This window comes from Sinohyriopsis cumingii, unplaced genomic scaffold (genome assembly GCF_028554795.1).
Source record: "Sinohyriopsis cumingii isolate HCF-2022 unplaced genomic scaffold, ASM2855479v2 utg001324l, whole genome shotgun sequence".
Lineage (NCBI taxonomy): Eukaryota > Metazoa > Mollusca > Bivalvia > Unionida > Unionidae > Sinohyriopsis > Sinohyriopsis cumingii.
Genome location: NW_028315983.1, coordinates 33,171 through 58,515, shown reverse-complemented (window position 1 = coordinate 58,515; position 25,345 = coordinate 33,171). Strand labels below are relative to the sequence as shown.

Below are 25,345 nucleotides of genomic sequence, written 5' to 3'. Positions count from 1 at the left end.
GAAAGTACCATAGACCTCACGTTGATGGTAATGTGGTAGTTTTTGTAATTTGCCTCAGTAAAGTACCATAGACCTCACGTTGATGGTAATGTGGTAGTTTTTGTAATTGCTTCAGTAAAGTACCATAGACCTCACGTTGATGGTAATGTGGTAGTTTTTGTAATTGCCTCAATAAAGTACCATAGAAATCACGTTGGTGGTAATGTGGTAGTTTTTGTAGTTGCCTCAGGAAAGTACCATAGAAATCACGTTGATGGTAATGTGGTAGTTTTTGTAATTTGCCTCAGTAAAGTACCATAGACCTCACGTTGATGGTAATGTGGTAGTTTTTGTAATTGCCTCAATAAAGTACCATAGAAATCACGTTGGTGGTAATGTGGTAGTTTTTGTAGTTGCCTCAGGAAAGTACCATAGAAATCACGTTGATGGTAATATGGTAATTTTTGTAGTTGCCTCAGGAAAGTACCATAGACCTCACGTTGATGGTAATGTGGTAGTTTTTGTAGTTGCCTCAGGAAAGTACCATAGACCTCACGTTGATGGTAATGTGGTAGTTTTTGTAATTGCCTCAGGAACGTACCATAGAAATCACGTTTATGGTAATGTGGTAGTTTCTGTAGTTGCCTCAGGAAAGTACCATAGAAATCACATTGATGGTAATGTAGCTTTTGTAGTTGCCTCAGGAAAGTACCATAGACCTCACGTTGATGGTAATGTGGTAGTTTTTGTAGTTGCCTCTGGAAAGTACAATACTAATCACGTTGCTCTTCGTGCGAAGGCTTATGAAAAGTTTTAAAGGACGATCTCCAGTTTAAAACTATTTTTTGTTTTAAAAAAGTGATTTATTTTAAGAAGTGTCATTCTATATATGAATTTGAGCTAAGAAAGATCCAATATTTACTAAAGAGAAGTTCCTGTAACTTATACTGTTGCTGGTACTTGGGACCTATCATCTCTACAACTGTTAACTTTGACAGTTTTAAGTACTTTAGTCTAATTACTTTCATTCCTTTATCTGTCCTAAAATTTTCAGGCAGGTCTTACACTGCGAGTAGTTTTGGAGAACTTAGACTAAAATGTCCTTTCAGGTGAAAAAATTAAATGTTATTTTATTCAGGACGGGAAGCCAGAGTGAATAGATAGGTAAAAATGTATTACCAATAACATCCACGAATAGAAGGTAACAAGAAAGCAAAACAAAGTGAAACAAACATGACAACCTAAATAATAACGACAACAAGTCAGCACGAATGAGCGTCAATATAATTAGCCGTGTAATAAAAAAGATGATGTTAGTTTCTCATTCTTATATGCCAGGAGCAAGTCGAAACTGAATTAATATCTTACTCTAGATTTCTTCTATGTATATATTTAAAATGCAAAGCAACCTTTACCGCAGTAACAGCGTTTATAGCATATTGACATCGGACGAGCTGAAAAGTTAAGGAGTTACCTCTCTTATACTATTCACGTGCTCACATCAACCAAACCAGTTAGTGATTTCATGGTCATATTCAAACTCGCTGGATGATACGATTAAAAAACTGCTATGCAGTTGTTTGTTTTTGACGGTTCTATTCTGAGGGGGCATATCTTTTTAACGTTATATCACTTTATTATGGTCATAAGCACTCGACCAGATTTGATTTTCATGGCCATTCCATTACATGTCATTTAAAAAAGTTCTTACACTTTCTACACGGTTCCTAGATTGACAAAATTCCTTGTTAGCATGATAAATACGTAACCAGGTGAGGTAGACGAATATTTAGATTAACATAACTTGTCAGGATGTTACATGCTGCCCTATATCTACAATGTCGTAGCCTCAACTTGATTTGTTGTGGTTGAGGTTACGAACTGATCCCATATCATGTAGTGGAGCCAAAAAAATCATCACTAAAGTTAGAAAAACAAATAGCGTAGAAATCTACTACATAAATATAATTATATCGTGAAAGAATTTTGGCTTATTTTGAAATTATTAAGCCCTTACACGATGAGATAAATTTGCATGGTTACACTTCCTCACCGTGTCCGCCATATGACAGATAATGCGAGACTCGACGTGACTCCTTTTCTATCTAAGGTTTGCCAGACCATATTCGGATATTCTACGCTATGTTATTATCAATCAAGTGACGAATAATGGCTTCTTGGTGGAATTTCAAAGTTGCAGATAAACCGTATTTACTTTAGAACAAACGAGGCTAAGAACGGAAGTAATCATTATTTGAACTAATATGGCGGACGATCTGAACGAAAATATCGGATGAAAAAGGTAAACGAGATTTTACAACTATTTATACAATGATTTGCGATACTTCCGGTATTAAATAAGAGCACTACTCAGTTTATTGCATTATACGCAAAGAATATGTTCAAATTGTTGATATTAGGCTAAAAGAGCGCCGGTGTGAATCACACCCGGCTTGCTCCATTGACATGTATATGCTCATGTTAGTACCCCGTCCACGAGGTAGGAGTAGGGGTACTAATATTAGTACTAACTCCACTACAACACCACATGCCCTGGATTATTGGGCATTGCCTTAAACTGTTTTGCATCCTGACATTTTAATAAATTAAACACACACACACATACACACACACACAAACAAACACACACAGAGGTGTTGTTTTAAACCTAAAATAAACACACACGCAAATCCAGATTTAAAAATTAAAAAAAACTACAATTAAGTCTAATCAGTTTGGTATCATTTGTACAATGTTCAGCCAGAACAAATGACTTGACCCATTCATGAAAACTATTTACACTTTTTTGTTTTAAATCTTGTAATTTTCCTTTCCCACTTGTCTTTGAGATTCACTTCATTGATATCTTTGAGATACACTTCATTGATATCTTTGAGATACACTTCATTGATATCTTTGAGATTTCACTTCATTGATATCCTTGAGATTCACTTCATTGATATCTTTGAGATACACTTCATTGATATCTTTGAGATACACTTCATTGATGTCTTTGAGATACACTTCACTGATATCTTTGAGATTCACTTCATTGATATCCTTGAGATTCACTTCATTGATATCTTTGAGATACACTTCATTGATATCTTTGAGATTCACTTCATTAATATCTTTGAGATACACTTCATTGATATCTTTGAGATTCACTTCATTGATATCTTTGAGATACAGATCCTTATATATCAAAAAGATATCAAATTAGTACAAACCCAGTTGTTCTCCATCTTGCGTGCAATTTGAAATTATTTATATTAACTAAATTAAAGGTATCGTAAGGCAAGTTTTCTTGGATAGTCGATGGTTATTATTTTTCCATAGTGACATAGATGAGTAACATAACGACAATTGTTTTTATCATGGACTTAAAATAACTTTCAACTGTTTTTTCCTAATTCAAATATACTTACAAAATCAAAATATTTGTGCAGAAACTAATTAGCCATAAACCTTCTTCGTTTACTAAAAGGTACATTATCCAAGAATTTCATCACACACACACACACACACACACACACAGAGGATCTAAAGTGAATCATATTTAATCCCCTACCTCCAAAGAATCCCCTACCTCCAAAGAAGGTATAAGAGTATCTCTTTGAACCTTCTCAGTTATGCTGCCCCAAATGAGCAGAAAAGTGATTTATTGAGATCCTTTGCTATATGGGTTAGTGAAGTTAGGAAAAAATCGGTGATTTATGTAAAATTAAGGACTTTTAACAACGTAACATTTCGAATGAAAGATAAATTTCTTTTCTTCCACCAGCCAAGCGGTTTATTAACTTTATGCAAGTCTGTTAAATAATTAAGTTCAACCCTGGCCTCTATATGCCATGAGAAGTGTTCACCCTGTTATCTAAAAGTGGGTGTTGACTAGTTAATATCAATTTCAGGACATATTTTTTCATTTAAAAATGTATTTCCATTGCCAGCATTTTTATTTTTAATATCAAGGTACATACATGATGACAAAGTCATTACAAAAGTTTCATATTTGTTTTGAAGGACAAGAAGAGTCATGTACTGATATATGTAGAACTATGTTGGGGTTTGGACAGAGACAAGGAATTCCCAGTGAAGGGGTTACATTATTTGTCTCCCCACGAGCTTGCCGAGGGGGAGACATATAATGTAACCCCGCATCTGGGATTTCCTAGTTTGGGTCCAAAACCCAACGTAGATTCTTTTTCTCGCCCAATAATTTCCTTTAAAGTCAAAAAGAACTTCTCACTTTTGCAATACAGTTCACGCGCAAATGTTTACGTGCGGTGCTTTAATACAAATATGTTCATGAGGACTGTGGCGTGACAGTGTCATCCGAAGTACACAGTTTTTATGCGTGAGCCAAAAAAATAACATAAATCGTTGCATAATATTGAGGTATTATCACATTTAATGTATGGATGTTAAATGAAATTAACAATAAATAGTTAACATTTATTACAAGAACATGTTTCATTTTCATCAGTTCCAGTTTAGAAACTTATGTATTGTAAATAATGAAACGATACTGGGCTCCCATCTCTGTTGTAGTTTTATAGGCTATTATTTTAACGAAAAGTTACATGTAGAATGAGTGTCCGTGCTTGGGTTATTCACGGATAATTAGTGATCTGTGTTATTATCGTGTATAGCTCTCCTTTTCTTTGGAAGAGGTGAAACTGTTTGTGACATACTTGTGTTGTCCTTAATATTGATTGTAAAATTACCCCCGTGTATAAAAAAAACCCTCCAAATACGGACCCTAGTGGATAACTATGTGCTAAACTTTCAGATTCACGGATTCTTTGAAAACTTATTTTTATGTCTTGGAAATATGGCAAGTGCTACAGTGAAATTTGCTTATGGATGAATGTGTTGACGGATAAATTATTCTTTCTGGGTGGTAAGTGCATTATTTGTCATTAAATATTGTAGGTATATTTTTGATTCAACTGGGGCACAGTGGAGATGCTCAACAAAATTAGAATAAAGCATGTTTGACATAACACATTTCTGGCTGTTACTAAGTTTCCGTAGTTGTTAAGAGCGTTGGGAGCCTATGAAGTGTATAGGTCTATAGTCTATGTGCACGGATCAGTGTTTTCTGTCATCGTTCATTTCACACAGCATTGAGAATTTTATCCTATCTGTAGCACAGTAAATTTTCGGGTCAGCGTCATTAAATGTAGCTAACAGTATATACTTTGTTTCACACGAAGTATTTAAAACTATTTGGGTAGTTTTAGCTACTTTTAATGACGCTGACCTGAAAATATACTGAGCTAGACCTGCATATAGGATACAATTGACCATGCTTTATGGAATGAACTAGCATAATACCAAAATCTCGACATCGTATGCGTGTGTCTTCGTCTCCCTCGAAATGTTTTGTATGGTTTGTTCTCAAAGATGGATTGACCTTAAGTTACTATGTTTTTGTTATATATTTGTTGTTGTTGTTTAATTTTAGAACAACTACATCAGGCACAGCAGAAGACAACAAGGGTTTCTGTTTTTAAAAGCAGTTCTGCGCGCGTGGACACCTTGACTGAGACGACTGGTGTGAGATAACTAGACTGAGATAAGAAAAGTAAGGTTAGCAAAACAGATAGATTTCTCTGTCGCATGGGTGAAAACAAAAACATCCTCTGCGTACTGCTCTATTTTAATTCCTCTTCATTATAGAAAATGCCTACAATACTTGTGTTCTTTTGTCGTTTTAGTGCAAAAAGTTAAATTCCTATTATAAATAAATAGGGTGCAATAGGGTATATCTGGTGACAACCTCTCCCTACATTAAAAATGGGGTTTATCCATCAGAACGAGAGATAAAATGATTACCTGAAGTTTACAGATCTTAGTGCCTTGTTGAAAACATTCCATTCAATAGAATTCAAAGCTTTTCTAGGTCTATAAATAAGAGATTTATTTTTTCTTCAAGATAGTTCATCTGGTCAAAAAACAACATTCTTGTATTTTCACCAGTAAATCTCACATTTATAAAAACCTTTTGACTATCGCAAATAATAAAAAAGAGGGCTTTCCTTACCTTACTGGCAGTAAACTCCTAAGCAATCTTGTAATCTCCGTTAAACAGTCAGATTCATCTACAATATATATATATATATATATATATATATATATATATATATATATATATATATATATATATATATATATATATATATATATATATATATATATACTCCAAAAACAACAAAAAACACCAAATAAATGTAATGAGTTTATCATCATTTCGAATGCAATTAAAGAGTCAATGAGATTTAAATCTAAAACATAAATTTCATAGCGTATCCCGCATTTAAAGACCTAATGACGAAACCCCCTACAGCTTTCCAAAAGAATTTGTGAAAATAAACGGTAAATAATTGAGAACACTGACTAGTTCAATTTTTAACATTTGTCAGCGCCAAAACTGCTTTCCTGAAACATTTACTTACCCTCACATAAATTTGTTTCAAAACCTGAATTAGTTTTTTTTTTTTTAAGGTTAAAACTGTGGTTCATAATTATTTTTGTTTTTGCTTCTGTACAATTTGTTATAAAACTCATTCTGTTGATTTCATGTATCTTTTTTTATCTATTACTTTTTTCATATACCGCAATTAATTTTATTGTTTACTTTATTTTATTTCTCTTTTTCAAGCGTAACAAATTATTTTAAATATTTTCACCAAACTCGTAATAAGGATCGCAATAATGAAGAGGTGCTTAAAAATGTCGTAAAACAAGAACTGCAAATTGTCTCCACAAGCATTGAATTCCAACCAATACTATTTATTCATCGGAAAAAATGAGCATATGTGCATAACCAATGAAGGATGGTCCCCCAATTTTCGAACGAATGTTGCAAAAATTTTCTCCCTACAATGAAACAAGGCGTAAATGAACAGTTTCCAAAATATGTTGCTTTACGATGAAACTCTTTAGTTTAACTTGTTTTCTTTGCTTTTCTTTTTTTTAGCCAGCTAATGGTTACAGTGTTTCTATAGTTCCTACATGTTTTGACCCGATGAACTCTCTTGAAGACAAAATAATATGCCTATATGCCTTTAAGGAAACTGTCAGCTATTATGTAGAACATCGCAGCCCAGTGTTGACATGATTTTTAAACGCTAGTAAGGCATTTGATAGGATCGATCATTGAACACTGTTTAAAAAGTTGATTGATATTAAAAGACCTGTCTACATAGTTCATATTTTAGTTAACTGGTATGGCAAACAGTTGTGTTCTGTGCAATGGGATGTGTAATATCCAGCGCTTTCCATCCAACGGGGTGAGGCAGGGGGTAATCTTTTCCCTTTGTTATATATACATACATACATACATACATACATACATACATACATACATACATACATACATACATACATATATATATGTATATATATATAAGCTGGGTCAATGTTAGGGTCAGTGTTACGTAGGGTTATGTCTGCCACCAACTGTGTTGTTTCTTAACAATTATAGTTATGCTGATGATATGTTATTGATAAGTCTTTCTATCACAGGTTTAAGGAAATTAATAAAGATATGTGGACAATACGTATTTAAGAATGATATCATCAAATAATCCCAAAAAAAATCAGTATGCATGGTATTTCAACCAACATCTTTCAAATTACCATCGCCTCCCCCTGTACATCGTAACGGCAATGCTCTTACGTATGTCAACAGTTATACGTATTTGGGTCATATTTTGAAATCCAATCGGTCAGATAATGAAGATATGATGAGACATTACTGATTTTTGTGTACTCGAACAAACATGCTTATACGCAAATTTAAGAATTGTTCATTGAATATCAAAATTAGATTATTAAAATCTTATTGCTGCACTATGTAATATGATCCTCTATGGACAAACTTTAATGAATGTATGAAAAGAAAACTAGTTATTGGTTATAATAATAGTCTTCGTTTTCTATTAGGGCTTCATAGTTTATGTTACGTATTTAGGTTCGAATAAACAGTAACACAAGAAAGAGTGAAAACAACAAGCTTTGAAAAATTGAACAAATTATTTATTTCTCTGACAAATATTGTAAAAATAAATAAATAAGAACGTACGGTTTTAAGAATCCAATTAAAAAATAATCCAAGAATAATCAACGAATAAAATTTTTAAAAGTCCTAATATTGAAATGTTCTAATGAATTCAAGTTCGAGACCCGACAAAGAATCCAAGATGGAGGGCGATGACGTATGCTGTATCCTGTATAGTGTGGTTGTCTACATTTCCTTGTAAAACACAATAAATAATCCTCCGGTTTTGGAAATCCAAATAAATTGTTTAAGCAATGTCTTCGTTCAAGAATTCTGTATGAGCACACGTATATTTCCAGGAGAAAGGAATTTATCCTTTTGAATTCAAATAATCTGAAGAAAAAGTAACATATAACCGAAAACTGGCTTCAACAGTAGAAAACCACTTGACATCAAACATTTTTAAGCCCAGACTGAGATTATTTCTCTAAAACAATGGTTATAGAGTAATTCTGAGACGCAGAATGCGTACCCGTATGAGGGTCACGTGATCATGTTTACATCATATACTCTCAGCATGACCCTGACAAAAAGCAATCATTTTACTCTAAGAATAAAAGTTGTTTACTTCACTAAAACGTTTTACAATCGTAGGGTCACGTATCCAATACAGCCTCGATCTGAACCTTATATCTTCCACAATAAAATAAAAATAAAAAAGAACTTGTTGACGTGAGTGTTACTAAATTTGAATCAAGGTCGGGAACCAGGTCAGCCTTATGTGTTTACAGAAATGAACAGTCAACGTCAGACTATTTCTGGAAAAAGTACGAGTTCCTAGTAAATAGAACTAAATTATTTTGACATATAATGAAATTAAAAAATATAAAGATTTTAAAACTTACAAACAATTAAATCAGATATAAATTAAATCAAATATACATAACTTTAGATGGAACAGTGCCTCCAACATGTTTGTAAATTATAATGTACTCAGTTTTAATGAAGTAATGAGAATATATGTATTCTCAATGAGGACAAGAATATCTAATGATAAGAACTGTTTATTTAGATCTCTCTGGAACTATGACATTCATTTAAATTCTCATACTGTTAGCAGTTGGAACAAATTACTCTTTAAATGTGCCACTTAATTTCATTCTTAACAATGCAGGGCGCAGTTAATTGTGTAGATGTATCTGTATACTTGTACGTACACTATATATTTTCTTTTATGTTTACAATGTTTTTAATTTATATCTATATTTTAATTTAGATATATGGACTGGGTAGTCTGAAATAAGGAATTTTTATCTTATCTTATCTTAGCTTAGCTTAGCTTAGCTTATCTACTCCAGACTGGATCCCGTTTGAGGCCCCTTCGGGAGCGTCAACAATGCAAGCGAAGTGACCGTACAGCTGGGCCACGGAAGGTCAGTATGAACCTAAATACGAAGACTATATAGTATGACCTAATATTGACCTAGAATTTGACCTAGTAAAGGCTTAATGGTATCAAGGGAGCAGATGTCAGAAATATGAACTTGTGCATTATTATCTTACCAATATTTTTGAAAGTTCCTTTTGCAAGCGTGTGTGCTTTAAGGCAAACTATTTTATTACCTGAAATCTTAATTCTTATCATATTATTTCAATTGTTGAAAACTAAGCTCAAGAACATAGATGAAATCATCGTCAATGGTAATTACCTTAAAAAACACACACAAAAAGCCCCCACCCCCATGGATGTTTCAAACGTTCCGGGGATGTAACATTTCTTATGAAGGATTCTCTCTGAGTGTATGGGTGTTGTAGAATCGGAATGATAATATAATAATATACCTATTGGATCAAAATTTGTAATATAGAAATAACTGGTAGAGACCATGTCACTGTTGGATCAGTACACACACACACACACACACACACACACACACACACACACACACACGCACGCACACACAAACACACAGACACACACACACACGCGCGCACACACACACACACACGGTTCCTATTATAGCCCTAATGAAGCATTTACTGAAATACAAAACGTAATGCCACATTTTTTTTATAATTTTGTTAAATTGTTACTTTTTTCTTTTTTCTTTCTCGTTGGTAACTTTAATGCAATAACTGCTAATTTAACAGATTTTTGTAATAACTTTCATTAATACAAACCAAGCTGATATATTCGATCTCGATAATGATGCAGTGAATAAGTATGCCCATGGTCTGATACTCATAAGATAGAAAATATAACTATGTATGATTTGCATTTATTTAATTTTTTGTAGAAATAATAATGTTTATTTTATAACGGAAGGGTGGGTGTAGACTGGGGAGTTGGAAAATGCACATCCGGTGACAAGAACTAATTGATTCTCTAGTAATAACTTAATTGGCTTCCAGTAGTTATAAAATGTTGAAGTGCTTGATTTAATCTGGAGGTTTCCAACATTCACCAGGCTTTAGCAAACCAAATTCGAAGTTATCAGTCACATGTACTTGACGGTTATTATAATGGAAAATAGAACTAGAGAACTGTGTGATTGGAGAAAAATAAATGAATTCTTTGCGAAGATAAACGTCTAACATCTGAATTATATCGACACTGAATTGCAGGAACTCTCAGTAAAGATAATATAGCAGTAGACGATGTTAATAAAATCGGCAACGAAATAAGTAACATTTTATTAGCTATGACGAACCAACATTTTTCATAAAAGGGTATAACGGTGAAAGTTCTGCGAATGCATACTATGAAAAGGCTGGATCTATGCTCTAACTTGTCAATGAGTGTATGAAAATCAGAATTCATTACCACGTGTATAGACACGTTCACGAAATATACAAATGTCATCGACTAAAGCTAATATGTTAACAAGTAGGAAGACAACTCGTGCAAATCATTACTCTCGTTATAACAAAAGTCCAATGGGAAATACACTCTTTATAATTAAACTGTCTAAAGAGGCTCTGGAATATGACAAATAATGCCGGCAAGACAAGAACTATTCAACGTACTATATCGCTATAATGTTTTGGATCTGGTAAAGAATATACTTGATAAACATTCATAGTAAGAACCAAATAATTCCAGAAATGGTGCAAGCGGAGGACATTGTAGATACCTCTTGTTGATAAGAAATTACTATCTGAGACTCAAGCTGGGTTCAGGAATGGTTATTCAACAATAAACAATATCTTTCCTGTGTACAGCCTTACTGTATTTATTAGACGTTGCAAAAAGAAACTTTTTTGGTAGTTTTGTTGAGTGAAAGGTGCCTTTGAAAAACTTATTGAGAATTGGATTATAGTTTAAATTGCATTCTGTAACGTCGCCCTCTTAGTAAGAGGGGTGGTTAACTGGATTTAGCTGGCATTATCTAGAGGATGACCTCCCTCGATATTACAACCCGGTGGGAGTGGAAAGATAGAATTTCAACAGAGAACTGAGCAATAATATTGTGAAAAAATAATGCAATACGAGCCACCTTAGACAAGAAAAACCACAAATTGAATCAAAAGAAATTAATGGCGGGAATTCCATTTCAATCTAAATTAAGCTAACAGAATTTAATAGCAGTGTCTAGTTTGAATGTATTTTATCATAATAACGAGTGGTGAAAAGAGCGCAATGTCCACGATGATTGCATCACCTTGCTCCCGTGACCGTGTATCAAATTCATCCTGTTTCCTCAAGTCTTCCTATTCTCTACGCTTCACGCCTTCCTGGACTTCCTAGTCCTTTATTCTTATCACGTCATTCTTTTTTGTTTACTTCCGTCTTCGGACTGTCCCGTCTTTTCCCCAGAAAGCTGTTCCGTAAGGCCAAAATTACCCCTAAATCTCTGTATATACCACTTCCTAAACGTACATAAAATTTCCTCACTTACCTTACTCAGAAGCATACTAGCTATCCACACTGCATACATTCTTAACTAATGCCATAGAACATCACCCTCGCTTCACAGCGACATGCCATACTTAACACGTTAGCAGTATATATAACGTTATCGTATCTCTTTACCTAAGCTACCACATGCTCGATTACTATTACATAAAATTCACAAAATTCTGGCTCACAGCAATCCCTAACTTACAAGATTATTTAAACATTACAAAATAAGATATAACTATGCGATTTTCTTTAACTCACGCTAATCAGTATCGTCCTAACAGACAAAGAAAATTATTTCATATAATCCTATGTAATCCTACACATATGAAAACTTGGATAGCATGCAATCGTCAATTCTATTAATGAACTAGTAACTGTAAAAATAAAGAGATAAATTGCATAACAACTCTAGCATCAACAGATTTCCATGAAATTGAATAAACGATACATAATATGGATACTAGTCATATCAAACACATTTGCATAAAACAAACCATATATAAAAAAACATAGAAAGTTACATGGGAAATTAAAATTGCGTACCTTAATGCTGTTCTCTTTCATAAATGGTGCAACCAAGCACTAAACCCTGTCTTTTCTTACAAGTCAGCTACCTGGTCCCCTTTTCTTGTTTAACGAGAAAAGCACAATTCTTTATAGGCGTCCTAGTGCCACTTCTCCTCTTTCAGGATTTCGCACTAAAGAATTTCAACTAAAATCGTCACTTTAAATTTATATTACTTCTGAAGTGTACGCCTTAATTTACTCTGGCCATTCGTAAGAAGTGGTTCCTAAATTTTTCCCAAGATAATCATTTCTTTCGTCGGATCTTTTACAGCTTACGGTGCATATCAGTTTCCCTTTGAAAATGATAATTTGACATGGGTTCCTATCAGGCGGGTATGGCTGGTAGCTCAAATGTTTGCTTTCTCAAGATAGCGTTGCAATGCCATGGTCAGCTCTCACTCAATCATACATTCTAGCCTTTCAAGTTTTAACACTGACATAAGAAGAGAAAAGAAGAAAGGTCGAAGTGACCCTTCACAAAGACTTTTCTGGCTTAAATGTGATGAAATTGTAATGCTTAATGGATTCAACTTTAAGGTTGAATACAGTTCAAAATTCGGCACTTTACACATTCGATAGGCATCGGGGGAAGGTGTTTTAATGTTTTATTGAGTACAATATTTATCATGCTATCAAATTTTGTGCTTGTGTAAATTCTGGTGTGAAAAAGGTGGAAGACATGGGGAAAATGTACCTTTGTTATTGTTTTCCATTTTCTAAATGACCTCTATTAATTTTTGCTAGTAAAAGGGTGTAGAAGTTACGCTGTACCCTCTAAATATGTTTAATGTTGTGTTGTCTTTTCACCCCGAAAACAATATACATTTCGCAAATAATCCGGCTGACATGCAATGTACCTTTGATATGTTCAGTAGATATTGCGATAACAGGAAAGGTACGATAAATACAGAGAAAACATTTATCGTACTTGGTTTAAAATAGAACATACGTACAAACTGAAGATAAGAACCACCTATATTTATGCTGTACATGAAAAAATAATCAGGCCTCTTACTTCAGAAGATATGGAAATAAAAATGGGCTGAAAAATGTAGTAGTCATCGCTAATAAAAGTATGTTATTGCTTAAAAAGTGCATACACAAGCTAGATTTGCAGGCAGATTGATTGCAGTCTGAAACTGTTTGATCAAACCATTGAATATCTGCTTGTGAAATTTGGGGATTATTAAGATCGAGTATATATTTTTTTTTTAAACAAACCCAACTCACCTTTCTTTCCGTATAATTATGCCCTTAAAGAAAGTACCCCTATACGTATGGTATAAGGTAAACCTGTCTGAAAGTTATATGATCAATCATTTTATAAAGTTAAACGCATATGCCAATCATTACGAAATATTGTACGAAAATTCCTATGAATTACCGGCATTGTTTTTCTAGAGAAGTAACTTTTCTAAGTACTTTTTTATACAAAATTTTATACATTCGAGTATATCCAGAATCGATAATGAAATTTGTTTCACTTCTGTTTTGAGTTTCGTAGGTTCACAGGTGTTGTGAAAAGGGTTGAATTGTAACTGCTAATAGCTTTTTTTTTCGGTGTATACACTTCAATTTAAATAGCAAGTAGAGTAAATTTCTTGACGAATAGTTAATCTATGTACGAGCATAGCGACCATTTTCATTATTCTTATGTTACGTTTGTTCTTAAACGAATTTTTTTTCTTCTTCTTCCAAGCAGTGTTCAACTTGGTCCTCGCAATCCAAAATTTCATGATTAATGGTTTCGGGTCCCCGGTCTTCGCGCTGGTCCTGTGTTTACAAGAACACCCCTCTCATCTACGTCATGGCCTGTAACATTCTTCACCATCTCTGCAAACATTGCTCTGATATTTTCGTTTTGTGATTCAGGCATGTTAACAATTTAGATGTTATTTACTCTACTGTATTGTTAAGTATGGTTTGCGATCCTCGTAGCTTCCTTCGGTCGAACTTACGTATTTAGTAGTTGTTCTCTTAGGTGTTTATTTTCTTTCCTCTAATTCTTTTCTTAAACGGCTGTTCTCAAAATTCACAATTTTATATTCCAACTAGTTTGTTTGTGTTTCATTTTGTCTTTCCATTTTTTAATCAGCTCAAATTTAAGTTTCTCAAACAGCTGGGATAAAATTTCATGGACCAAAACATACAATTCATCTCTGATCACTGTTACATTAATACAAGTTTTGCTTTCAAGCAGGTCCTTGGCCGCTTTGGATTAGGAGAGCAAATGAAATGAAATTTTGCTGGCATATTCGTACTTCTATGCAGATGTCGTTAGTATTTTTTAATGTCATTAGAGCAATTTTTTAACTTTACTTTTCAAATGCACATTTTATAACATTTTGAACTTGCACCTTTGATGAATCCTTTCCAAGACGATGTAGCGAAAACCACTTGAGCTAGATAAATATAATTTTGAATGTATGTTTGTATTGATATGTAGATGGCCTGATTAGATTTCATTCGATTATAGCAATTTTTCACATTTGTACAATTTCGTAATTGTGTAAGATTTACACCTTTGGCCTGCAATGTATGCCTGCCTCGTAGGTAGCTTACTAACACCAGCTTGTAAATTTATAAATGAGCGGACCTCCGATGTTATTTTAGCAAAAGAGGAAATACTTCCTAAGTGAAAAGTCATAACTGAGATACCAAATTACCTTTATTGCTTGAGTAGTTATTGTGGTACGTATATTTAATTCGTTTGAACTTAACTTTTAATGGGCACCATTATGTAGCCATTATTTTTACCATGTACCGTTCAATGCTAATGGAAGCATGCATCAGAAAGTGAAAATAGACATGCAGAGCTAGCAATCGTCAACAGGATGCCCATCAGAAAGTGAAAATAGACATGCAGAGCTGGCGATCGTCAAGAAGATGCCCATCAGAAAGTGAGAATATATATGCAGAGCTAGCAATCGTCAACAAAATGCCCATCAGAAAGTGAAAATAGACATGTAGAGCTGGCAATCGTCAAAAAGATGCCTACCTATCAGAAAGTGAAAATAGAGATGCAGACCTGGCAATCGTCAAGAAAATGCCCATCAGAAAGTGAAAATAGACATGCAGAGCTGGCAGTCGTCAACAAGATGCCCATCAGAAAGTGAAAATAGATATGCAGAGCTGGCAATCTTCAAAAAGATCCCCATCAGAAAGTGAAAATAGACATGCAGAGCTGTTAATCGTCAGCAAGATGCCCATCAGAAAGAATGCCATGTTGTATGCTCTTATACCCAAATCAATCCACACGCTCACTCAGTTTTGTACATAATTCCAATTTAAAGTTCTTTAAACCTCATTTAGGATATAATCATTGCTTTCTATAGACAAATATTACGTGTGGGCGAAATGAGGTGTTATGTATATCTATATTATGTGTTTATATTTAGATTCGAGAATATAGATTGTAAGGGTCATTTAGTAAATAACATATAAATACTAATATTATTTAAGGTTGTGGATTTGTTCTTTAAGATGAGGTCATGGTTTTAGTAAGCACATTATAGTTTTACGATAGTGTGATGTACTTTTAATCGCGTAAATATGTTGATCAAATTAGTACGGGTCATGAGATACCCCCCCTCCGAAAATCTGGTGATCTAATTCCTGATTGGATAGTTGCTAAAATACTTGACCTTGTTGCCAGTTAAATTGATTTCGAACTGATTATATAAACTTCGTTCTGGTTTTGAAATTTCGTCTTGGTTTTTCGTATAATGGATAAATGACTAAAAAAAATTATTCACATCATAACCATCAGTCTTACAGTTGTGTGAATTTAATTTATTTATTTCAATTATTAATTGGAATTACAAAGTGCCCAGACTTTGGGATTTAGTAGGTGTTTTGGAATTGCTATGAATTAATTTAAAGAAATTTTGGACTATATGATTGTGATACATCAAGGCTATTGCATATCGTTACATTTTGTGAAAAAATACTAAACTTTCGAGTGGATCGATTCAATTATGTTTTTGTTTGGAACCACCTTTATCTCCTTCTGTGATGGGATTTCTTGTAGACATGGTTGAATATTTGTATCGTGAATCAAGTTCAGTGATTGCTTTTACATTGGTTGTATGCCTTTGAAAAATAAATTAAGTCTCACATGCCTATACGCAAGAGAATATATGGTCATGTCCAAATATTCAACTGGGGCTGTATGGAAATTTCAATGCATTTTTTTCTGTATGAAATATGTATAGAATATTTATCATGAGACAAGCAAAATTACATGCATCGGAATTTGGGACTTATTTATATTGTTATTTGATACAGATTTTAGCAAAAATAAGATCACAAACGTTTCTATCATAGTTATTTCTGTATGAGATAAAAAGTTCCTTTATTATATAATATTTTAATAAAAATACAACTGCTGGCTCGCAAATTTTCTTTCCGCGCACTGGCATAGTAAAGCGCTTTGGTTTTTGAATTGAATACTCTATATGAAAGGACTGTATTTTTTTCATGGGCTAGGTTAGATTAATTGAACCAGTACTTGAGACAACACTTTCACGGGATACTGTTGTACATTTTTTCCCCCAATATGTGCACTTGAAGCCAAGATCAACACGGTTTAATACTGATTGCTGCATTGCCTGAAATGTTCTCAGCACATGTTGAATAAAAGCAAACCTGGTTTCAATCATTTCGAACTTCTTTTACTGCGCTTATCAACGATATCAGGAACAATTTATTGACATGATGTGATCTTCCACTCTGAAGCTGATATCGATCGGCACAGTTTACACTACTTATCTGAGAGACCTCGGCAATAAATATGCATTCATGCCTTGCTGAAAATAATAATAATAATAATAATAATAAGCTGTTACTTGATATATTTTGTGCATAGGGATATTGTGAGCAAAAAACAAAAAACTAAACAGAAATCTTATTACAACCAAAAAATCGTAGAACACTTCTGAAAAACGTGTAAAAGACGCTTGTCTATAATAAGCCAAACAATTGTTACGACTCTATGGTATTAAACTAAGTAACAGAAAAGAGCGATAACCCAATTTACGACTCTATGGTTTTAAATCAAGTAACAGTAAAGAGCGATAACCCAAATTACAACTATGGTTTTACACCAAGTAACAGAAAAGAGCGATAACCCAAACTGCGACTCTTTAGTCTTAAAGCAAGTAACAGAAAAGAGCGATAACCCAAATTACGACTATATAGTCTTAAACTAAGTAACAGAAAAGGGCAATAACCCAAAAAGTTTTGCAAGATTCGACAAATAATTTAGTTTTGCTCGAATACAAAGTGAAAATTTTAAAATAACTTACATTAGTGTAAAGTATATCCAAAATGGTCCAAACAGTTTTATCACAAGTCCAAATGTATAAAATTCCAGCTGAATTCCATTGTATTCCAAATAAGTTCCAATATGAATATGTTAACGTGCCTTAGTCTCAGATATGCTAATGTGACTGTGACCTGTAGTGTGGTGATATGCTAGCAGTCTTTTGATGTAGCACAATAATGTAATCCAAAAGTGTTCTTGTCTGGAATCACTATAATTCAAAAATTTATATTCCAGTCCAAGAATATTATAGATGAGCACTTTGTATTTCCAGTGAATAATAAGTTTAATAAATCAATCCACCCAAATGAAATACCGAATACAACAATAAGAATGTTATATATGAGCACTTTGTATTTCCAGTGAATAATAAGTTTAATAAATCAATCCACCCAAATGAAATACTGAATACAACAATAAGAATGTTATAGATGAGCACTTTGTATTTCCAGTGAATAATAAGTTTAATAAATCAATCCACCCAAATGAAATACTGAATACAACAATAAGAATATTATAGATGAACACTTTGTATTTCCAGTGAATAATAAGTTTAATAAATCAATCCACCCAAATGAAATACTGAATACAACAATAAGAATGATTCTGACTCAGATATTAAATGCAGGAATTTGTAATTTATCACGTAAAAGTTATATAAAAAGGTAAGAAACAAAAGTAGATCCAGGATGAGGGTCAAAAATTAATTTACAGAAAAATTATAAATTCTTAACAAGATTAAATCTGTTACTAAAATTATAATAAATAGCATTGTCAACATCAGGTACAACTAGTCTATCCACGGGAAATAGCAATGGTTATGACCAAGATGCGAATAAACATAATTACATCCATTGATAATGATCCTAATATTGAATCCACACTCATAGAGAAATATTAAATATATATTATCTGTTTACAAAATAAACTATTGTTCAGGTACACAATGAACTTGGTTTTGGACAAGGTCAAGCCCAGAATACAATTATACGTTACAGACAATCATGGAGAAAAAAATAACAAATACAAATTAAATAAAGATAACACAATATTTCATCAAAATAATTTATTTTCTTCTTTTCAAGCAAAGTGGTGTACATGAAACATAATTATTAATTATTAAGGCAGTTAAATTAGGGTTGTTAAATAATATTCCATGCTGATCCATCTTGGCCTTTGACCTGATGCCCATTAATGAAGAGTGCTAATTGAATTCGCGAAAATGTATTATTGGGATCCCTGAGGGTATCTTGGATATTAAAGTTATATTTTAAGAAAATTTAATGTAGAGAATTTTAAATAAGTGTTTGTTTGTTACACGAAGACCACATACACGTATGTAAGTGCATTATACGTGTAGCTCGTTTTAGTTGTGGATATACCGATAAACAATACAAAAGTGATGATTTTTAATGATCAAATATAAATTGTACAACTTTGCGTACAACCACTGCTTACTATGTCACAAATATGTATTGACGATAATCTAACAAAATATGTATTTTATGCATTTTAACAAGTTCCTTATCAACTTATGAGAAATGCGGATGATTTTTCTTAACGGCGGATAAAGGTAAGGATTTTATTTTACAAAATCTGCACGGTCTGCGTGATTTATATGAAATATTTTTATGTATATCTATGTTTCTTGTAACCCATGGTACATTATTTTATTTACTCTTTGTAATTTTTAATCATGGATGCAAATTGTACAGAATATTTTTAGTTAGATTTTGCCTACGTGACCTGATTCTGTGAGCGTAAAATTACATAGGATTTGTAAATAGATGCAGACGTATGTTTTTTGCAATTAGTACTAGTAATTTTAATAAGACTTAATGACGTCTTTAGGTTAAGTTTTCATTGGCTGATGGGTAATGGAAGGTTCTAGAGTCATTCAGTAACTCCCAATTGGTTGAGCTAGGTCACATGAATATGGGAATTTCGAGGTAAATGGAGTAATAAGGTCCCTCGAGTGGTGTATATTGTGAAATATAATCGCAATAGAAAGTGTATATAAAGAAAGAACTGAGCAATCAGATTCATTTCGATTTTGGAGTCATCGTCATTTCTTGTGTTTTTGTTGTAAGTCTGTAGACGTGTTTTATATTGTCTTGGCGAACCTGTACATTTCCGGTTTTGAAATTTATACTTTTCATTCTTTTGGGCTTTCATAGAACTGTAGCAGAATTATTTTGGATTCACTTCATAAGTCTGTAAGTCACTCTCACATTTGCCTTTATATCTTTGATAATTACATTATTTGTTAAGATATTACAAAATATGTTGGTTTTGCTTCTTTCTGTTACTTAGTATGTGAGTAATGTGACCATAGAGTCGTAACAATATCGAACTAAATATATTATGCTCTGCATGCCTCGGCGAGTAGGAATGAAATTAATAATCGAGTTCTATTTCATCTAAAATATTTTTTGGGTCAAAATGTGAGCATCTTTGAGACAATGTTTGTCTAAAGATACAGTTATGCGGCATTGCCAGACACGGAGAGGGTGTATCCATATTATACCTTCCGCGCGCCTGTGTGAGTGTGTGTGTCTGGAGGGGGAGACTAAACAAGTAGTTCGGCGGTCTGACGCGTGGAAATTCATAAATGTACCAGGGAGAGAAATCCCCGGAAACTCACGCCTATTAAGCGTTTACATTGCATAATTTTAATCCTAAGATTGTAAAGATAACTTACCTTAAGAAACATTTCGGTTGTTTGAGGCTAAATAAATGGGGGGCGTGCCTCCTCCGCCGTGGTACAACCGCAGAAATTCCATCCCAGGGAGGAATCCGAGCGGGTGGATGGCGCCTGATACTAGTCGTAAAAACCGCGTATCAAGCCGCTGGGGAAGGACATGGCAGAGATCATTGCCACATCACAGGCAAGTTCAATGGCGTGGTCCAAATTTCATGCAACCTCCTGTGGCGGTTCTTCCTAAAGAAAACTACTTTGCCTGGGGTGTTTCGCACATTTTGCGGTTACAACAACCATCTCTTGATGGAGGAGGCATTAGGCCATCAGCGGCAACATAACACCAGCCACGCACGAGATTTAGATATGAGTACTTTTGGCGGGTACCGGCAAGTGAGCAATATGTTTTCTGGGGTTAACTAGAACGTTTCTGGCGCCTTCGTCGCACATATTTCATGCGGCCACGATAAGCTTCGTGGCGGTAGGGACTACAGGGTACCAGAGTTCGCTGTCCTTTTTCCAATGCCCTTGAATATCTACCCGACCTGCGTTGGCGAGAACGATCTTAACAGGTACGAATTGTCGGAAGCCAGAGAGCCCGCATTGAAGGAGGGACTCATTCGCGCGGCTGGCGCTCATATTTAGAAGTAGAAAACCCAGGGATGCCGGTGCTCGAAAAACCGGCTGTAGAAAGTCTTGGCGAATAACACTCGAAATGGGTAGAATACATTTGGCGACTTGGACCGAAGTAGGCGTGGTGGCTAGACTGTCTCTTCCACGACTCCTGCACACGCATTCGCGGTCTCGTTGGCGAGCCTTAGCTGCCCCGTGGCTTATAGGTCCACAGTCACGTTGGCGTATTCCATAACTCCTGCTCTGGCATGTCAGAGAAAATATACAAAAACTCCTTCATAGCAGGCTCCGTGGCTTCCTGTATTTTTTGGAGGTTTGTCCCGGTGTTATTTTAAGTCGCTAAGATTTTTCAGCGCATAGCGTTAATGCTAGTACCAAAAAAACTATGTACGAATACGGCCAAACTTCCATTTCACTACTACTGTTTGTGTCGGAATCATTCGTATTGCATGCGTATTGTAAAACCTTAATGTTGCTTTAGAATCCAACTTTTAATCATAACAGTTATGCATACTACCTACGTATGTATGTATGTATGTATGTATGTGCACATACGCCTGCAGTTACGTCCATACACTTTCACGGGTTACTGTTGTACATTCCCCCCCCCCCAAATCATTTCACTTGAAGCAGTCACGTCCATACACTTTCACTGCATGTGTGGGGGTGGGAAGACAATGTTGCTTCTCAAATCAAATCATGTATAAATACTAGCATATCGCATGGGCGCCCGCACAAAGGGCCAAGGGGGTCACTTGCCCCCTACCCCGTTTTCACCTTTAAACATGTTTTGACCTACATCCGTACAACTTAATAACTGACCACTACAGTCCCCCCCCACCTTAAAAAAAATTCTGCGGACGCCCCTGAGCAATATGGTATCTTAATTCATGCTGTTTGTGATATAATGTGAAAGTCATGGAGATGGAGGCTTTTTTTCTTCTTCAGAAATAACTAATTCCTAAAGGTTTAAGAAATATGTTGAAAGCTTCTTTTGTGAACAGTTTAATGCACTAATGCTACCTGATTTAAATAAAATTGCGGCTTTGTATGAACACTTATTTTCCATTTTCATAACATAATACATGAAGAATAATCTTTGCCGATAGACACCAATTCAACATTGGTATGTATGAAAGATTACTGATATATTTCAAATACATTTTCTTTAATTGCATTGCTTGCGATTATAGTCGTCATAATATATGTCGATATTGATTTATTGTACAAAAGCCACTTGATATGAGATATATATCAGCATATTTCCTGTCCAAACACAATATCGCCCTAAAATTTCCATTTGTAATGCTCTGTAACTCGATAAAAATCTATACCGACCTTTGTTTAGTCGACAGGGCACCTGTATTATATGCCCCTTTCCTGGCGTGTAATCAAATGATAGACAGCTAAACGACCACACCCAAACTCCGGCTCAATCAACGATCTTCCTCTTTGCAAGCTGGACTAGTAAACACGTCAGCGCTTCTCCCGCATTTATATTGAGTGCTTTAAACTTGTTTCTTTTGAAAGCTTTGATAAATATGAATATTTACAATAATCTGGTACGTAAATGGATGCACTTTTGCAAATAATGCATTTAGTAACTGTTTCACTTGAACGCAACCCGCCAGATTATACTCGGCTCATGCAGCTTTATATATAGTCGAAGAACAAAGCTGGAAATTGTTATAAAAGGGTACTCGCGTGATCATAAAAGTGAATATGATACTTTTCGTAATCGTTATGAAATACAATACACGATTATGTTGACAGGAATGCGTCATGCCTAATATTTCATGAGGACAGTGTCACGATAGATAACGCATTTATGTCAGTTACAGCAGACAAAAGTTCCTCATAAAGAAAGCATAACTGTCAGGGAAACGGGAGAAGGAAAATTTTGTCGTCATACCCTAGCGACGAGGAGGCTTGCAGCATAATAGCAGCGTATCGCATTACGTTCATGTACTACAACCAACCCAAATCTATTGAGTTGGATTATTGTCCTCAAAATAAAGTTACTGCGAGTCACTACTAGTGTAATCAATCAACGGAAATGGACACAGAAACCCATGCAACACGCCGCCGCCTTTATTTGGTTGACAAGGAAAGCTAACTACTTATTTTATACTGACATTGTGAAAATGAAGAACCATCTATCACATGGCGTAAAAATCGATAGTATTAACGTGTGCCTCGGTTGATAGGAGTGCCGACGCTCAATTTGGAAACAGCTGATTCTGCGATGTGTTTTTGTGTTATATATTTCTGAGAAATGGCGATGTGAGGATAAAAGAATTGTTATCAATGGGCATTACGTGAAAACGAAGTGTCCGATGTGATTTAACTAGTGACCGGTGTCTGGAATGGGCACTGTCCGTTACAGACAGACGACATGGATTAATGGAATATACATCGTCTGCTTACTGGGATGTATATCCCTGGCCGTAGAGGTAAATATATATATATATATATATATATATATATATATATATATATATATAGAGAGAGAGAGAGAGAGAGAGAGAGAGAGAGAGAGAGAGATAATGATGATGATGGGCTGGAAATAAAACGTAGTTACTAAAGTGACTGTAAAATCACTTGTTATATTTAAAGTGCACTTGACGGTACGTCTTACAAAGTACACGTTTAGTACCATGCCATTATACAAGCTCCGTACTGTCTGCATTATGTACGTTTTCGTAGCATTTATAATTTGTTTATGTAAATGGTATATTATACCCTGCGTAATATTTTGTCCAAGACATCGTTTTGTACTAAGTTTTGCTGGTTCTGTGATAAGGGAATTCACTTGTCCACGATCCACCCTCACCCACCACCGACATACACACACACACGCATACACACAAGCACACACACTTCACGTTAAGCCTGGATACTTTGTAATAACCCCCTTATGTGGGTCCTATGGTCTGTTCGTCCGTTCGTCTTTCCGTTACATTTCCTCCCAAACCGCAAAGGGGGTGGGTTGTAGTTTAAAGGGGTTTCCCAAAACTTTGTAGTTATATTGTCTTTACGGTAACCATCATCAATAAGGATATTATTGTCGTACGTCTCCCCATGGGTGCATTCGAGGGGATCAAAAGTCAAGTTTGTAGATCAGTTAAAATTACAGTGTCAGATATTTGTTGACCAAGTTTTACGTATGTGATCATGACAGGACGACATATTATCTATCTAATGCTTTTTTGTGGGGGTGGGGATTTGGGGCGGTAACGGACAGAGAAAATAAAAAACAGACCATCTAATTTGGGTCGGGGGGGGGGTCTTTGTTCCAAGCTATGTTTTTTTGATAATATTTTTCCTCAACTAAAGTAATTGATATAAATAATTTTTCTCGCATCAAATCAGATTCAGAATGTTATATTCAAGCTATCTGAGAGCCCAATACAATTTTCTTCCAAAATTGTATGGTTGGTCCAAAACATACTAACAAAATATTCGATCATGCAATGGTGAACTATCCCATTTGCTGTAGGTATACTTGTGGAAGTATTAAGGCAACACGATTTACCACAATGTACCACAATCCTTATATGCTTAAATATAAATTCCACTTTCGTTATCAATCCGACAATCATCCCTCCTCTCCTCCTCAGTTACAGTTATTATTGTAACTGTCAAAAAACGTCATTGGTATTTGCGGATGGCGTGTTTTTGCCATAGGCCTCCTTACCCTGTCGTTCTAAATACAGCAAGTTATACACATTTTTTGGGGGGTGTAAAATCTAAGATAAATCTTCGCAGAACGTTGTATCAGGCAATCAGTTGATACACTGAAAAATCAAAATACAGAACATATACCGAAAAACGAGGATACATAATGTAAACCAATTACCTATTAAAATAGTGTAGTCGGGTGAGGTTCTAAGAACGTTGGAAAGGAACTGAACAGACACGGATAGTCATTACTGAGTAATATGAATGATGTAGTTATGGCTGAATACTACATACCAACAATAGTCTTACTGTTGTTGTAGAATACAGTCCCCATACAAGTATAACAAAGCACTAACTTATTTTTATTTTCATTCTCACACATTTAATTCATTCTGCAACAATGGTAAAATTGCATTGTTTTATATCCAATCGTATCCTGGCTTGCTTAATCAGACTCCAAATATAATGACTCTCTCTCTCTCCCTCCTTCTCTGTCTGTCTGTCTGTCTGTCTGTCTCTCTCTCTCTCTCTCTCTCTCTCACACACACACAC

The 25,345-nt window shown here is 34.7% G+C and overlaps 1 long non-coding RNA gene across 2 annotated transcripts in view; it reads right to left on the bottom strand.

Moving 5' to 3' along the window:
• The window catches only part of LOC149772639 (uncharacterized), a 65,123-nt gene extending 41,567 nt beyond the window's left edge, over positions 1-23,556 (bottom strand). Inside the window, exons 1-2 of one of the 2 annotated variants that reach the window (XR_016417641.1) lie at positions 22,451-23,556; positions 6,029-6,086 (exon numbers count right to left, since the gene is read on the bottom strand). This is a non-coding gene — a long non-coding RNA (uncharacterized LOC149772639). Of the gene's footprint in view, positions 1-6,028; positions 6,087-17,109; positions 17,267-22,450 lie in introns of those variants that run through there. The other variant, XR_016417640.1, reaches the window with a different exon arrangement.
• Positions 23,557-25,345: the final 1,789 nt, after the last annotated feature.